At 32.5% G+C, this 18,708-nt stretch overlaps 1 long non-coding RNA gene across 1 annotated transcript in view; it reads right to left on the reverse strand.

The window, feature by feature from the left end:
* Positions 1-1,316: 1,316 nt before the first annotated feature.
* LOC307194889 overlaps positions 1,317-18,708 on the reverse strand; it is a 312,682-nt gene continuing 295,290 nt past the window's right edge. The window contains exon 4 of the long non-coding RNA XR_013830651.1: positions 1,317-1,433. This is a non-coding gene — a long non-coding RNA (uncharacterized lncRNA). The remainder of the gene's footprint in view (positions 1,434-18,708) is intronic.

The following is an 18,708-nucleotide window of genomic DNA, read 5'->3' on the forward strand; positions in this document are numbered from 1 at the left end:
ATTTAGTAGATAGATAGATAGATAGATGTTAGATAGATTATCCTCTCTAAATTAGTACATAACCATTAGATTATTTACTTCTTGAAAGTGTGAAAGCACTTCCTGACAAAACCAGGCAGGCCTAGAGCCATTTTCATCTGGAAATGTTTCTCAGTTTTTTTTCCTGACTGTGATTAAATTTTTTCTTCTAAATATAAAGCCAATTTTGCAATTTATTTTTAATAAGAATGCTATTCACACTAGATTTTTCATAGTATTTAGCATAGCTTTATATAATTAATTTATACAATTTTCATTTCTTTTTTTAGCAGGTAGCCTAATTTTTAACCTTGAATTTTATTAATAAAATTAAAAAAATAAAATGCAAGTTTAAAGGATGTGAAGCATAAATCCATATACTATAAACAAAACTATTCTGGCTAAAATAAATTTATTTTTAATCACTCTATGACGTGAGACCAGCCTTTCCTTCATTTTGATTCATATTGAACTTGACCTATAGACAAATTTTGTAAAGGATAATGCCATATAAATAAATGATGTCCTATTTCATTATTCAGTTGGGATCATCTCAGTGGATTTCTGGAAAGGAGTTATGAATCTGTGCCTATACCACCCTCTTGTCCATAGTTTCTCTCACTGGTTTCTTGTTTTAACATCTTTAACCCTTTTATGCTTTCATCACCATAAATACAGACCTTTCTCAACAATTTATGTTATTTCTCAAAGTTTTTCCTCCTCCCCCCCTCCCTCCCTCCCTCCCTTCCTCTCTCTCTCCTTTTCTATCTTTCCTTTCTTTCTCTCTCTCTTTCTCTTTTGACAAAAAACAAAGACTCACTAGAACCAGCTCAGGCAAGTGGTTTTTATATGGGTACACGCTGTAATCTCACAGAAACCCACAAACAGACCAAAATACATCCAGACCTCTTATGGAGTGCAACTGGGAATTTGAAAGCCATCAAGAATTCAGATTTCTATTTATCGTGGCCAGAATGTCTCTCAGTCACTACATTTCTGTTCCTCTCTAAATGTCTGAACTTTTTATATTTTTTATCTCAAGTGCTCGGTAGCAACTGGCTCATCTCATGATTTCCAATTCCAAGTTTCTAGAAGATAAATCTAATTGTCCTAACTGTTATTTCTTTTTCAGGACTTTAAAAGGCATATGGAGTGAAGCAGCCTCCTTCTTCATTAAAAGAGCTGTTATGGCCTATATATTTTGTATAGACATCACTTAGATCTCTTCCTCTCTTGCTGCATTTATGACATTTCTCTATTCTAGACGCTCATTGCCTCTAGCCTAACCATTACAATGCCCTCCACCTGATTTCCATACCTGCACCTTTTCACCACCTCACTGCATCCTCCAGGACACCATGAATGTAATCTTCATAACTTTAAGGAATGAGGATTATAAGTCTGTAGGATATTGTCTGTAGAATAGGAAAGAAGAGCAGGGACACATGATTAGAGATATTACAGACCTTGAATTCAGGTAGAACAGACATGGATTTTGGTTCTCTTATGAGTTGTTTACTTCTAATAACGTTGCTTAATTTCTAAGATTTTTAGGTTCTTTATCTGAAAAATGTGGATGTTTGCAGTTAAGATAGAATCCCAAGAACTAACTACCCAGGGAAGAGGCCAAGAAACAAGATGACACGTTTCTTCATGAATTTGCAAAGCCCAGTGACTAGTCTGGCTCTTGGTCTAATAGCTAAAAATTCTGATTTGTCAGCACACTCAGTATGATTTCAAAGTGACTCCTTCTGTAATATTATTGCTATACTTTTACATAATTATTACTATTTTACAAACATGTTCTTCTCTTCAAAATACTTACTGGACATGCAAATAAGGTCTAAGTGTTACAGAGGACAAATACTGCTATAGATACTTACACTAAGATATTATACATTTGTGAGTACCAGAATGCCACTGGGGTTAGCTGTCCTGTTTATCATTCTGAAAAAAATATTTTCAGCCTGGAATGAGAACAGAGCTATCTTCCAGTATGGGTATGTTTTGTGCTATTTGTGGCATCTGAACAGTAATATGCTGTGGTTAGTCAAAACTCTAGTGGCTGTCATCAGTGGGGAAGGTGGTGTAGAGGAAATTAACTTGAGGCAAGGAAATAATAATGGCCTGAAACATGGATTTTCATTTTTATTTAGATAGTAATTTTCCGAGTCAATAATAGCATTTGTGGTGCCATTCATTGGAAATTTGGTCTCTACAAAGTTTCCAATTACAGATGTTATTAATTTCCCTCAGAAGCCACAGATTACAACATATTGCAGGACTGTTGATTTATCTCTCTCAGAATATCATAAAAAATTTTATTTTGATTGAGGAAGAGGCAAAACAGAAAATCTAGAAACAAATTATTGCTGTGAAAACTAAGCACTTTTTCTTTAGTGCAAAACTTTGGTTTCAAATCTAAAATTGAATTTTATGGTAACTGAAAACTAACAACCAAAATATGTTTTTTTCACGTAGTCTCATGTCTTGTGCCTCACATATTACTTTTTCTACTTATGTTACAAATTTCATTTAGTTTTTAATATAATACTATTTACAATTAATAGTTTAGAAAGAATAATATACTAAAAGTTTATGTTTAAAGTAAGGCAATTTAAAATTTATACAGGATAGATCTTAAGACAGCTGTTAAAAACTTTAGATTTTGTTTTTAGTAGCAAATGGTTACTCACATGACTATAAGAAAAAAATCACTTTTTTCAGAAAAGCCACTGTCTCTGAACTTCTCAATATCAGTCACACATCTATGGGCTGTCACTTCCACTCAGCTATGTCTGTCCCTTGACCAGTCTTATGTCTAGAATAGACAAACAACAACTAGGACACCTACTTCATGAAAACTGTTCTTTTGGCCCTCGGGTGAAATCAATCTGATATGACCACTGGTCTAGAACTGCAATCACCCAAAACATGGAAAAATACAGACAAAATGGCATCCAGTAATCTGCCTACATTTTTGGGATTCTGGATCCATGAACTGAATCTATGAAGAGATAAAATCCTCATGTGCTTGAAGGTTGTTGTAAAGAAAGCAGAGGAAACATACAATGTCCTAGTATTGAAAGAGAGGTATTAGAAGACAGTTTTTCAAAGGAAAATTGGAGTGACTATATGTCCCCATAGAGCAGGCTTCAAATTCAAGCAAATGTCCAATGGAGAGAGAAATTACTTAGTATGAATCCATCACTGATATCAAAATCCAGGAGTGATGAAAGAAATGTCTATGATCCATACAGTCTTTGTTTTAGATACTATAAATGATGTGGAAAGAGCTGTTAGGATCCAAGTGTGTACATTGGGAAGTCCTAACACCCCTTTCTTACATAATTGGAAAAGTATAAACTGTGAAGACATATTGGTAATGACAGAAAAGTTCAGTGGAAAGAAAAAAAAAATCTATGAAATGGAAGCTATAGTATAAAAAGAGACTGTGAGAAAATCTTACTACAGCACCAAAAGAAGGATCCAGGATAACTTTTCATGGTCTGGGTTTATTTAAACCGTAGAGTCAGTGAACAACTGGGCAAGTGGGAATGACAGCAGCTATTGTAAAAAATAATAAAAATAAAAGCTTCACAATGGGTGAGTGAAGGAGTTAAGTCTGCCTAGGGATTTAAAGAGATCTATTTAGTGACTAGCCCTCTTTTCAGCTATATAACCTAGCCCATGAAGGACTGAAATATTTTACTTGGACTGTTGTAGTTAGCCACAGAGAGGGTATAATCTTTCTGGGATTATGATTTGCCTGAATAATAAACTATTGGAAGTGATGCAAAAGTGAAACTTATAATATTGTGTTACTTCTTCTACCTCCCCTATGATTTTATTGTGTCCCTATAATTGGTGTTCACTTTTTTAGTGTATCAGCTTAGTCTGAATATATTATATTAAATCACTCAGGTTGGCAGCAATTTTGAATATTTAGACTGGATGGTGAGCCAAACCGCTATTCCTAGTTTCATATAAATTTAAGATTCTACATTACAAAATATAGGGAAAATGTGTTTCACATTCATAGAGACTCTATTCCATACCTAATTTTCAAATTTAGAGTCAAATGACACTTTTAGTAGGCACTTTGTTAACTTTTGCTTAACCAAATTTTCTCCTATTCATTAATTGTACAAATGTTATTTTTGGAGTATTATAGATTTTGAAATCTCAGTTTGGATTCTGGGTTTCTTAAAACAAATATACCTATGCATTTTCCTTTAAAAAGTATGAAAAATAATATATATATAATGACAGTGCATAAAATTATATTATGCAACATATCAAGTAACTAGAAAACCAATGCCCAGGTGACCACCATCTAGGCTAGGGAGAAACATGCAATCTGCCCAGAATCCCCTCATGTGTCCTTGCTTCATTGTACACCACTGCTGAGGAGTAACTACTAATGCAAACTTTTTAATGATAAATAGCTTTGTATTTTTAAAATATTTTAAAATATTTAGTATGTATCCCAAAAGGATCCTACAAGTAACACATGATGACTGTGATGGTAATTACTTCTTCATTTTCACTCATGTTTTTACCACCTGAATGTTTGTGTCCCTCCCACCCCAAATTCCTATGTTGAGATTCTAACCCCCAGTGTGCTGGTACTAGGGGTGGGGCTTTTTGTAGGCGATACTCTCGTGAGGACAGAGCTTTCATACATGGGATTAATGCCCTTATTAAAAGGACCCCAGAAAACTCCCCCACCCCTTCCTCCACAGCAGGAACTCAGGGAGAAGATGCAGTCTATGGAACAGGATGGGAGCTCTCACCAGACACCAAATCGCCAACACCTTAATTGTGGACTTCCCAACCTCCAGGACTGTGAGAAATAAATGTTTGTTATTTAAGTCACCAGCCTATGGTATTTTTGTTACAGCAGCCCAAACAGACTTAGATACTACCTATGCATATGTCCCGCTAAAGATACAATATAATATTATATTTTTGACCTTTTTATAAATGTAATCATATTGCATATTTTATCTTGTGTTTGTATCTTTTAGTATTGTTTTTATGGTATACATAAATATTTACATATGGCTAGAGTTCAATAAATTTAATTGTTGTATATTTGTTAATTCATTGTATGGCCATATAACTGTTTATTCATTCTAATAACAATGGGCATTTCAATTGTTTTGAGATTTGGGCTAGTACTAACAATGCTGCTGTGGATATCCTTGTCATTTATTCTGGTGTACATAGGTATGAGTTTCCCTAGAATATCCACCTCAGAGTGAAATTGTTAGGTCATAGATAAGCATATCCTCAGCTTTGCCACATAAAGCCAAACAATTTTCTAAAAAAGCTGTACTTATTTACACTTTTTAACAGGAGTGTTTCAGAGAACTTGCTCCATACTTTAGCTGATACTTATTATTTCCAGACTCTTTAGTTTCATGCCAATCTGTTGTGTGTGCCTTGCAGAATTTCATTAAATTTTCCTAATTACTACTGAATCTGATTGCCACTTCCTGTTACTTGATCATTTGGATTTTACCCTTTTTAATTTTGAAATAATTTGAGTTAAGGAGGAATTGTGAAGACAGTACAGAGTTCTCATATAAACTTTACCCTGTTTCTCCAATATTAACGTCTTAAATAGCTATAATAAACTTATGAAAACCAAAAAAAATTCATATTGGTACAATGTTAACAAATTAATAGATTTTGTTTGAATTTTAACAGTTTTCCTACTAATGTCAGGGTTTTATTCAGGATTAAATCCAGGATAACACACTGAACTTTGTCATCATCTCTATTCCAATCTGTAACAATTTCTCAGTCTTTCCTTTTTTTTTTAATGACTTCTACACTTATGAAGAATCCTGGTAAGCTATTTTGTAGAATTCCTTTAATTAAAGTCTGTCTAATGTTTTCTCAAAATAAGCCTGGAGTTATGGATTTGGGAGAATAGCACAGAGGTAAAATGTCCTTCAAAGTAAATCATATCAGAGGATACATAACATCAGTATGATTTGTGTCTGGTAACGTTGGCTTAAATCATTCTGTTCTTGTGTGCCAGTTTTTATTGTTGCAAAGGTAAGACTTTTCACTTTGCATGCTCTATTCTTTTAACACAAATCACTAAGTCTAGTCCACACTTAAAGGGAAAGGAATTAATATCTACCTCCTGGAGGGAGGAATATCAAGGCATTTTCACATAGTTAAGACCATCACAGTAATTAATGATGATGCTTTGAGGCTATAAAAATATTGATCCTTCATAAAGTTTCAGCCACAAATTTTAGCATTCATCAAGATATTTTGCATAATGACCTAATAATGATCTTCTATTGTATTTTTATTCCTTCTACCTTTGGTTTGTGGAATTCTTCTGAAGAGAATATATGTCTCTTCTCCTCTGTTTTAAAATTTATTTTATCATTTATTTATATCAACATGAGCTTAGATATTTATTCTATTCTTTGGTTTATAACTCAATATTGTCATTATTTATTTTGTTGTTCAAATTGTTCTACCTTTGGTCATTGGAAGCTTTTTCAGTTGGCTCCTATTCCCTCTGACACACTCTCATTCTTCTGGTTTTTACTCAGTCTTTCTTATTTTTTGATACTGCAAAACGTTCTAGGATTGTCTTGTGTTTTCCCTAGCCCAGTCCTAGAATCAACCATTTCTCTGAAGAACTTTGGTTCTTGTTATTGGCGAATGATATTTAGAAACCAACATCTTTGTATTTGACATGCTTATTACTACTGGGGTACTTCTAAACCCTCTCAGTGGACACAGATAGCAATATATGTATATGCACCGACCAATGTAGAAATCCATATCTATAATTGTTTCTGTATACAGCTACCAGTATATGTATTAAATTAATAATGAGTTCATATTGATGTCAGATAAGACAATTTTAAAACGTTTTGGCAAAGCAAAACTTTGAAGCAGATTTAACAACCAGTTTTAATGTAAATAATAGTTAAAATAGCAAAGATGATATCTCACCACCCACTGTTTCCTATTTCACTTACCAAACACTTTAAGCATAACAGAAAGTACAGAAAAACACTATTAATAAAATTTTTGAAATAGCAAGCATTTTAGACAAAATTATAACCATAAATTTAAGAGTAACGATATTAACAAATATAAATGGAAAGTTGTATTGTTATTGGGTGCTTTGAATGAGGAGGATATACTATATATGATTGGTAACATCTAATTCAACCATCATATATTAATTGATCTTTCTTTAGTCAGTCAACCTTGGCTTCTTCAGTGGTAAAGCAAGAGCAAAACCAGATGTTGATTTGAATTAAAAACAAGTGTTTGTTTCATTAACCATGTAATGTCATATATAATTATGTTTTATGAACATTGTGGTAGTAACAGTTGGCAGAATTTCTGTACAGCAAAAGTGTATTTAAGAACTCAAGTTGTTATAAAAGACCTCATTCTGAGATGGAGTAAAAGTTACAAACTACTGCTAAACTAAACTCAGATTTAATATTATAATAATTTTAACAAAAAATGCAGAGGCATTACCCATATTTCTTCCATTCTAGAAGGGACTCAATAAAAATTAAAACATCAATAAAGAAAATAATGTTAATTACATGTGAAAAAGAAGCACTTGTTAATTTTAAATGAAATAATGTTAATTAACTTTTAATTAGAAACTACAAAGCCTAGTATGTACTGAAAAAAACTGATCAGTTCCACAGTATGGTATAGTTAAATCAAAAAAATTTTTCATAGAGAATATTTGAGTTAAATATTTAGTGCTAGAACCTATTAGCTTCCAATCCCAGTTTCTGCTTCTGGTCAATAAGATATCCATCAAATGAGGACTACTTAATAAGAAAATTTAGACTAACACATTACTTCTGTCATTCCCTAAAAATGTTCTCCTCTAAAATGCAAAAATAAGCCCCAGTTTTATAATTAAAAAAGAGAGGAAGAAAGAGGCATTGAAAGAAAAAGAGGGACTTTTACAGATGGACTAAGAAAAGAGGAGGAGAGATGAGTGGAAGGTGGGAGGTGAATAAAATGGGATTAATACCAGCCTCATGCACTGGATTTTGATCTTGTATAGAAAGCTCAGACCACAGTTGTGAGCAGATTATTTGCAGGAAACTGAGCAAAGTCAGAGATACTTCAGTGTAGCACTGAGTTGAGGAGCGTCTTCTTCCAGACTCTTTATGGAACCCATTATCATTTTTAAAATTAGCATACAGTAAAATTGACTTTCTTTTTGGTGTACAGTTCTATGAGATTTAACACATGTATAGATTTGTGTAACCACCACCATAATCAGGGTAGTAGTTTTAGCATCTCATTAAAAAATCTCCAGGATAATAGTTTTAGCACCTCATTAAAAAATCTCCCTGGTGTTTTGTCCATTTGTAGTCACAGGTTCCCTTCTAATCCGGGGCAACCACCGATAATTCCTGACCCCTGTCATTGTGTCTTTTTCAGCAAGTCATATAAATCAAATCTTAAGATATACAGCCATTGAAACTGGCTTTTTTCATTTAGCAGATGCATTTATGATTCATCCATGTTATTGCATTAGTCAATAGCTTGTTTCTTTTTTATTGCTGAATAGTATTCCATTGTATGGATGGATATACTACAGTTTTGTTTATTGATTTACTCAGGAAAGCCATTTGAGTTGTTTCCAGTTTGGGGCTATTATGGATAAAGCTGCAATTATCATTTATGTACAGGTTTGTGTGTGAACATGAGTTTTCATATCCCTTGGGTAAATACCCAGGAATAATATTTCTGGGTGATAAAATAAGTGGATGTTTAAGTTTCTAAGAAACTGCCTCACTGTTTTGCCGAGGTACTGCACCATTTGTCATTTACACTGTAAATCTATGAGATACCTAGTTGCTCTATGTCCTTGTCAGCACTTGTTATTATCAGTTTCAATACCATTTTTTATCATTATTGTTTTTATTTTAGTCATTTTAATAGGCATGTTTTAGTGTATCACCATGATTTTAATGTACAGTTCCCTAATGGACAACAATGCTGAGCATTTTTCAGGGGCTTATTTGGCATTCTTCTTTTCTCTTTGGTGAAGTATCTATTCAAGTTTTTGCTTATATATGAATTGGGTTGGTTTTTCACTACTGAGCTTTGGGAATTCTTTTTGTATTCTGGATACATGTTCTTTGTCAGATATAATATGATTTGAAAATATTTTCTTTAAGTATGTGCTTTGCTCTTTTAAAAACCTTTCACAGAGCAAAAGTTCAGTTGATCTTGATCTTTATTTTTTTCTCTGTGGATTGTGTTTTTTGTGTCACATCTAACAATCCTCTGAATATTTTTGCTTATTTTTTTCTAAAAGTTTGTATTTTACATTTAAAGTTTTAAAGTAAAAATTTTATATTTTACATTCAGCTCTATAATTCATTTAGAATTAATTGTAGTGTAAGTTATGAGGTTTAGTTTGAGGTACATTTTTTTGCCTATAGAATATGCTTTTTTCTAATACCATTTGTCAAAAGGATCTATATAGAATACTATATAGAATTATAATTGATTTTTGTGAGTTGACATTGTGTCTCGTGACCTTACTAGACTCACTTATTAGTTCTAGGTGATTCTCTGTAAATAACTTGGGGTTTTTAAGTTAGGCAATCCTGTGGTCTACAAATAGGGAAATTTTTACTTCTTCCAATTTGTATGGATGATATTATAATTTTTCTTTAGACTGCCAAACATATATTAAATAATTTAAGATGGGAAGAATAGTCTGTCATGTTTACCCAAATATTAATAATTTCTTTGCTCTTATTTAATTCCTCATGTTACCCGGCTCCCTTTAGTCACAATTCTCTTCTGTTTAAATAATATCCTTTTGAGCATATCCATCATGTCTGCTGGAGATATATTCTCTTAGGTTTCTTTCCTCAGAGATTCTCTTTATTTCACCTTTATTCCTGAAGCATATTTTCAGTAGAAATAGAACCCTGAATCAACCATCTTTCTTTTCAGCTCATTATAAATTAAAATTTTTTTTCCTCACTTCATTCTCACCTTCATGGTTTTTAATAAGAAATCCTAAGTCATTTAAGTCACTGTTTCTCTATAAGTGAAACTATAGAGAAATTATAGCTTCTATAAGCATTTTCTTTGTCATTAATTTTTAAGTTTGATTATCGTGAGGCTGGATATGGATGTTTTTGAGTTTTACCTGCTTGGGATTTTCTTAGCTTCTTGAATATGTAAGTGTATGTCTTTCACCACAGTTAGAAGGTTTTAACCGTTATTTATTTATTTTTAAAATACATGTTTCTGCTCCACACTTGTTCTCTTTTCCTCCTAGAAGGCTTATGCTACAGATATTAAATCTTTTAGTATTTTCCCACTGGTTTCTGAGACTCTGTTAATTTTTTTCATTTTTTTTCCTCTATTTTTTTCAGCTTGATCTACCTTCAAGTTCACTGATTATATTACTGATTATAAGTTCTCAGTTTTATCCATTATGCTATTGAACTCACCCATTGGTTTATCTTTGTACCTATTATTGTATTGCTTAGGTTTTCTATTTTCTTTATTTTTTTTCCTTATTTCTTGGAGAATGGCTATAAGAGCTGTTTTTAAGTTATTCTCTGTATTTACAACATGTGTGTTATTTGGATTTGAAGTCTGTTGAGTTTTTTTAATCTTGCAAGTTGAGACTTTCCTGATTCTTCAGATTGCATCTTGAATATTTTGAATATTATATCCTTAGTCTCTTGTTCTTGTTTGAATCCTAAAAATAATGCTGATTTTTATCTGTTTGAATGTTTTACATAGACATTCCACCTTTTTGAGTTCAGGCTTTTCTGAGGGCTGAATTCCAATATGAGCCTCATTTTTTTAATGCCACTTTATTGAGATATGATTGACATACAACTAGCTATACAAATTTAATGTATACAAGTTTGGATATAAGTATACACCTGTGAAATTATTACCACAATTTATGCCATAAACATATTCACCACCTTCAAAAGTTTCCTCCCACCCTCTTTATTTATTATTTTTACTTTATGTGTAAGAACACTTTACATAAGTTCTACCATCTTAGCAAAATTTTAAGTGTACAATATAGTATTGTTAACTTTAGGTAGTATGGTGTACAGTAGATCTCTAGGATCTAATCATCTTGTATAATCATAACTTTGTAACTTTTGAAAGCCTTTTTTAGTGCTATCTGGAACTGTCTTCCATATACGCCACCCAGTGGGCAGTCTGTGACTTGGATGGTGATTTCTTTTCTGTAGTTCAGTTTTCAAAATGTTTGATATTCTGTTTAGGGACAGGCCTATGCAGTGCAGCTTGGGAGTGAACCCAGGAAGTCATAAACAATTTTAATGAATTTCTTTCTTGAGCACCTTCTTCTCTGTGACTGTTCTAACTCTTCTGCTTCCCTTGGGCTTCACTCCTTCATATTTCCCACTCTCCTGCACACTTCCTGTGACTACATCCACATCTAGAGCTAACTATCAGGATAAAGAAAGAGAAGATAAGCAGTGGAACTTCAGCCCATGTTCTTGGGACTAAAACTCCTGTGGTTAGAGAGAAAACTTTCCCTCCCTTTCAGTTTAAGGCCACTGCCTGACCAGCACTGTGACTTCTGTTCCACTGTTGCCACCATCACCATGGCAGTCACTGGTGGTTGGGGTGAGAGAAAACAAAGAAAAAAAGAAAGAAAGAAAAATAGAATGCTCCCCACTGCGTCTGACCATTAGAAGTTTCCTTTTCCCTCTTATTGGACCAGAATATGGGCACTTCCTTTGGAGATTTTTCTCACTGCACACTTTTGGGCTTGGGGCTATCATTGAATGTAGGCTGAGTAGTGCCAAAGGCAAGAAAACAAACAAAATGGCAATCTCACCACTGGTTCAGTGATATTACAAAGTCTGGTCTCCTTCCCTAATCAGTCTACTGCCATAACAAATATGCTGGGTAAGAAATTTTCCCTGATCATAGCACCAAGGAAAGTTGTGATTCATGTAAGTAACTGCAAAGTCTTAATCTAAGGATATCATGAATTTTAAAAAATGATCTAACTTCTTAGTTTTAGTTAGGTGTTAGAAAGCTTAGGTTTTTAAAAATGTGACCTTTCACGTACAATGTATATATCATGCATAGTTGCATTTCTGGCTCCTTTTAATCTCAAAATCTTGTTAATTTTTCTTTACTTCCTATATTTAAACAATGTTATTATATTATTGATATGCTCTTTTAAGCTTCTTTAAACAACCAGGATAAAGATAAAGATGTTTTTCCCTCCATTTAGTGACAGGCACAGAGATGTACTGCTCAGACCCTTCCTGAGAGAAGGACTGGCTGCCTAGATGTGAGGAATGTGATTAGCTGACAACTCCCACCTGTAAGTGCTTATATTAGCTTTTGAGCTAATTCCATTTGCTTCTTAGGGCAGTCCCCAACCACGCAGTGGTACAAAGGTGGCCAGGCCTAGGCACTTCTGTCAAGTGGGAAGAAAATGTTGATAGAAAAGAAAAATTATCTAGAACCCCAAATGTATTTAGAATTCCAGGAGAAAATAAAAGAAAAGTTAAAGAAGTGCAGTAGTTAAAAATTACTGAAAAAAGTTTCCCTGAGTTGAAAAGACTTAATCGAAGATTGAAAGAGTTCAGACAATTCAGGATGAATTGATAAGAAAAAATAAATAAATAAAAAGCAAAACCAAATGAAACACAAAACTTAGCATATCCTGGTAAAATTACTAAAGTCTAATCATAAAGAAAAATATCTACATTCTTTCAGTCATAACAAACCATCATTATTAATTTCGTACGTAACATTATATAGAATGTGGACAGATTTAATTCTCCTTCTATAATGCAGTCTCAGGTTAGGTTAACATGAAACAAATAAACTAAATACTGTTTCCTAAACAATGAAATAATTAGACTAAGCGAAGAAAGGTTGAAAATAATACTTTGTAATAGAAAAACAGGTACATGAAGACAAAATGAGCACAAACAGGAATATTCACATTAGATATACCGAAATTTGAGAATAAATATATAGTGGTGACATTACTGGTGAATAATAATACATTATTAAGAAGAAATAGCCAGCATAAACATGACATTGATTGACTTCATAATAAAATAAATTCCATAATAAACTAAATTTTATAATAAAATAAAATTTTATAGTAAAATACATCATAGAGAGATAGAAATAATGAAAGAGGAATTAGGAAAGGGGGAAGAAGGCATAGAAAGAAAAGAAGAAAATCAGAAAATTAACTTTCCCAAATAGACAATATGCATATATTATATAAATATCCACTGGTATAAGCTGTTAGAAAAACCTCTCAAGTTGCTACCACATGGAAAACTTAGACAATTAAGATTTTATAGGCTATTTCCTCTTATTATAATATAATCAAGTTAGATATGAATAATAAAAGGGTGTTAAGGAATAATTACTTGGAAATTTGGAAAAACACATGTATGTGACTCTAGAATCAAAGAGGAAAATTAAAATAATGAAATTCCAAACTATCTAGAAAGCAATGAAAAGGAACATATTTTATACTTATACATATGAAATAAAGTACATGCTTTGAGGTGAAAAGTTTATAGCTATAATTCATTAAAGAAGAAAGAGGAAAAGTTGCAAAGAATATGGAATTATCTTTTGAGATTAGATAACCAACAAAAATACAATGATAAAAATTTTAATAACTAACATGATTTATAAGCTCTCAGCAAATTAAATAAGGAAAAAGAGAAACAAATATGTAAATAATATTGGAAAAACAGGTTAAGCTATTTTAAAGAAAATACTAAATGTGACTTTATAAAACAATTGTGTATTTGTCTAGAGACGTGTGAATCATCAAAATTGATCCAAGAAGAGGTGAAAAGTTTGAGTAAACTAATTGTACTTAAAAACATAAAGAAGGTTAATTAATGTATATTGAAAAATGAGTTAGTTCTAGTTGGATAATGGCAAAATATTTAAATTATAATAAGCCATAGAAAAATATAGAATTTCAAAATTTATTTTATAATGTCAAGTTCCAGTCATCTTCCATGAAGAAAACTTGCTGACCATCCGTAATTCATTAAATACCCCTGGAAAGTCAGGCCTTAGTAGTAGGGATAAACTAGCAATAGATAACAGCTAAAACAGACACAAGCCTCAAAAAAGTCAAGCTGATTTACGGGTAACTTAAGTACCAGCCACAGAAAATCATACAATAACTAACATAAACTAAAGATGAAAAAACTAGAAGATACAACTGTAACTTAGGATGAAATTAACAGTAATTTAGAACGGGCATACAAAAGATCAGTGAGCTTTATGACATAGCAATATAAACTATCAAAACTAAAATCTGGAGAAATAAAACACTGAAAAAATAATGTGAGATTCAGTGACCTGTGGAACTATACTGGAAACTCTAAGCTTACAGAAATATGTTTGAAAATACAATTAATGGAGGGACCTCCTTTATCTATTATCCTTTATAGCTCCAGGATCTACCTTGTGGCTGAAAATGTCTTGTTTTGCATCCTTTCTTTATCCTAATTTTAGTTTGAATCTTTACCTATCCTAAAATGGACAAGGGGAACATTATATTCTCACAGTCAACTTGGATTGCAGGCCACAGACAGAAAGCCATTTTTAGCATTTACTTCCTAACTTTTCTGCTTTTAGAGAGGTAACCATTATACTAAGTATATCTCTGTGTTTGGTAACTTACTCAATACTTGAAGAAGTAGACAACTCAGATAACTTGTGTTTTGTTCTGTATAAATACATATTATTCATAATTACATAGTCTTCATAAGTACATGTGCCTCAAAGAGCAGTAGGCCAGAGTTTACCAAAAAGGAAACAAGCCAACTGGAAATGCACACACTTTTGAATAGAAAATTCACTAGAAATATCTCTGAATAATCATTAAGCACATTAAAATGTTCTCACCATCATTAGTTATCAAGGAAAGACAAATCAACACTATAATAAAAACACACCAAATGATGGAAGGTGGTGGAATAACTGGAACTCACATTATTGGTGGCAGTTTTAAATGTTTTAGCCATTTGGAAAAATGTATTTAAGCTTCTTATAAAATTAAAACTATACCTACCCTATGACTCTGCCATTCCAATCCTAAGTATATACCCAAGAAAAATGAAAACGTGTATCCACAAAATATTTGTATGAAAATATTCATAGTGGCTTTCTTCATAATGGCCCCAAACTAGAAACATTCCATATGTCTATCAATAGGAGTATGGATAAATAATAAAATGGAACACTACAGAGAAATAACAGACTACTGATACATGAAACACCATAGGTTATTCTCCAAAACCTTATGCTGAGTGAAAGAAGCCTTAAACAAAGAGTAAAATTGTTTGATTGCAATTTTATGAACTTATAGAACAAGCAAACCTCATCTATGGTGGAAAAAATTCAGAAAAGCCATTATTTCCATACACGTGGGACAGGAGTTGATTGTAAAGGCCATTCAGAAAATTCCTGGTATTATATAATAGTGAGATTCTATATCTTCATAGCATTATGGGTTACACGGGTGTATACATTTCTCAAAACTTAGCAAAAACACCTAATATTATATTTTTATTTAGAACAGGAATCCATATGCTGAATTTTATTCCTTTTTACCCTTAGAAGTTTGTGAACTACACTATTTCTCCCAACCTTTTATAATTATAGGAATCATCTAGCTTATTTATTAAAAATGTGGATTCCCAGGTCTTTTTTCAGAATATTCTGATTCACTATATATGGACTGTAATCCATCATTTTTATAAGTCTCCTAGATAATTATTTTTATTTGTACAATTTGGGAGATTCTGCTTTAAGAAATACACATTTCCATGCTAGAAGCCAAATTTTTAAGGCTCACTGAACATGCTGGAATATACATTTGCTGTTTTTAATTATTCTCTTTATCACTGATATTCAAAATCAATTTTTACAGTAACGTTGTTATTTATAAAATATGTGGATTATCATGGTCTTCCTTACAAAGAGTTAGTCCCTATTTATAGAAAATTATCGTTTCCGGGAACAGATAAACTATGATATTTAGAAATGTTAAAAAAATATACCCTGGAAGACTTATTTTCCAACATTACTATATAATTAGAAATAAATTTGATGTTATTAATTGCAGAATTTGGTAACAGCCACTTAACAGTCAGGTAACATTAATCCCTCTTAACATTTTTCCTCAACCATAAAAAGAAGATAGCAGGGGCTTCCTTGGTGGCGCAGTGGTTGGGAGTCCGCCTGCCGATGCAGGGGGACACGGGTTTGTGCCCCGGTCCGGGAAGATCCCACATGCCGTGGAGCAGCTGGGCCCGTGAGCCATGGCCGCTGAGTCTGCGTGTCCGGAGCCTGTGCTCCGCAGCGGGAAAGGCCACAACAGTGAGAGGCCCGCGTACCGCAAAAAAAAAAAAAAAAAGATAGTAATAGTATTTGCCCATTAGTTGGGCATTGAATGAGAAATTCTGTGAAAACATGATTTTGTAGATAAAAAATTCACAAGTATTAGTTGGACTGTTTTCGAATTAAAAGATATATATATAGATTTGGGGGATAATGCAATAGAGTTCAACAGAATGTATGTAGAATATAAACATTGTAAACAGGTATGCTTAGTTAGGGGAATTTTCTGACAAGCTTGAAAATGAACTTAACTTTATCTGTTTGTCTTCCAAAAATGTGTGTCAGTGTGCATTTGTGTGTGTATATATGTATATGAGTATTTATTAGTTCTTTCTTATAGCTTGAATTAGTTCTTTCTTACAGTTTACATCTATTCATTCAATAAAGGGAGGGATAAGGAATCCCTTTGTTAAAATTGTCCATGCTGTAATGTACATGCTCTGCTGTTTTTCACATTTACACTCAAGATTGCTCCAATATGTTTTGATTGAACTTGCCTCAACCTCAAGACTCCAAGTGCCCTGTGACTTTTCATTCAGACACATGAAAGCTGGGAGTTGTCAGGAACACCTAGATGTATACATAGCTTTCACAAGTAATATCAAGTATGCAGGTGAGAGCAGAGATTAGATTATTTAATATTTCCCACCATCTGTAAATTAAACTGGACTTTTTGAATTGAAAGGCAGAATCGAGTAGTCTATTTTTGTTACTAGGAGGAATTTACTGTTGCTATTAGAAAGATGATAAATTTTGTGAATGCAGATATATTGCAACAACTATGACACACTCCTGGAGCAAATGAAATGTTTCCTACATGTTTAGTTACTTCCATTCTGATATTTATAAGCATATCATTCTTAATTTGACATGATTTATTTTATTCTACAATAAGAAGTTATTAGCCAAAAGGTAAAGCTTTCAGTGGAACCACTTTGGGGGGGGGGTCAAAAATGTCAAATAACCAGTTGGATATTTTCTATTTTTACACCAGTTAGTCTATTATTAAAAGCAGTGTTTTTTGAGATGTTCAGATTGACTCATTCCACTATGTTAGTTGAAAAGCATTTATTAATGGAAAGATTACAAAAGAAATCGTTCCTTCTTTATTTTAATTTGTTTGGTCTGTTACCAAGGAGTAATTTTGTTGATGCTCTACGTACTTTGTGTTTCACAGTAACTGCTAATTATATTTTCACAGAATGGGAATCATGCACACCTTTTGAAGCCAGTGGGATATAATGAAACAAGAAGTTATTTTGAAGTAAAACAAATCTCCTTTTTAAAAAGTTTACTTTATAAAAATATCAATTCTCAATCTTTCAATACCTGGTTATTGACATATGAAATGTTTCTAAACATTTATAAAATTTTGAGATAAAAATATAATACTTTAAAAAGTATTTAGTAGTATGAATCAAAACAATGCCTTCTCAAAATTTTAAAGGAAAAAAACAACAATCAGAGGTGCAAAATCAAATACATTTAAAATATTTGTCTTTAAATAATCTCTGAATTCCTCCATGCTCTATTTGTTGTCTGATTCCTCACCTGACTGCATGTCTAGGAGTCAATGTAAGCTAGGTGTTCTGTAATTATTAGCCATTCATTATTCAAGAAAGCTCCTTTTAGCTTGCTAACTGTTCTTTGAATTTCCATCAAAATGTTGGCTAAAGTGATATAATAAATGTGAGCAATTCTTTGAGTATCTTTGTGTATCATTGAATCCGGGAGATATGAAAATATTGAGGTTATTGAAGAATTCTCTGGGTATCTTTTCCCTTTAGTTTGACTTACAATCTTTCCCACTCTGCTGGGATATATTCAAGTTATCCGATCACAAATGATATATATTTGTAATTGAATGCTATCAAATTGTTCTATCTTTATGCTGCCTTTTGTTGTTAAAATCTGCTATCAAGGGAACACATTTGTGTTGGTATTTCTCTCATTGATTTTATAGAGTCTTGAGTATAGAGTGTTTAGAATTTTGAGATTGGCCTGTCTTTTTAAAAAAAATTTGCCTGCTTTTGTTTGTCTTTGCATTAGCCAAGCTGATTCTTCATAAATATGTTTTCCTTCCATAAAACCATTCTGGAACAAATCAGAACATACAAGTTAAAACAATGTTTTACGTTTTCAAATACATATCAAGTTTTAAATTTTGCATTGTGTGACCTTGTGATTTCTGGTTGTTGTCTCCACTTACTTTACTTCAAGAAGGATGAA

This window comes from Stenella coeruleoalba (genome assembly GCF_951394435.1).
Source record: "Stenella coeruleoalba genome assembly, chromosome: 11".
NCBI lineage: Eukaryota > Metazoa > Chordata > Mammalia > Artiodactyla > Delphinidae > Stenella > Stenella coeruleoalba.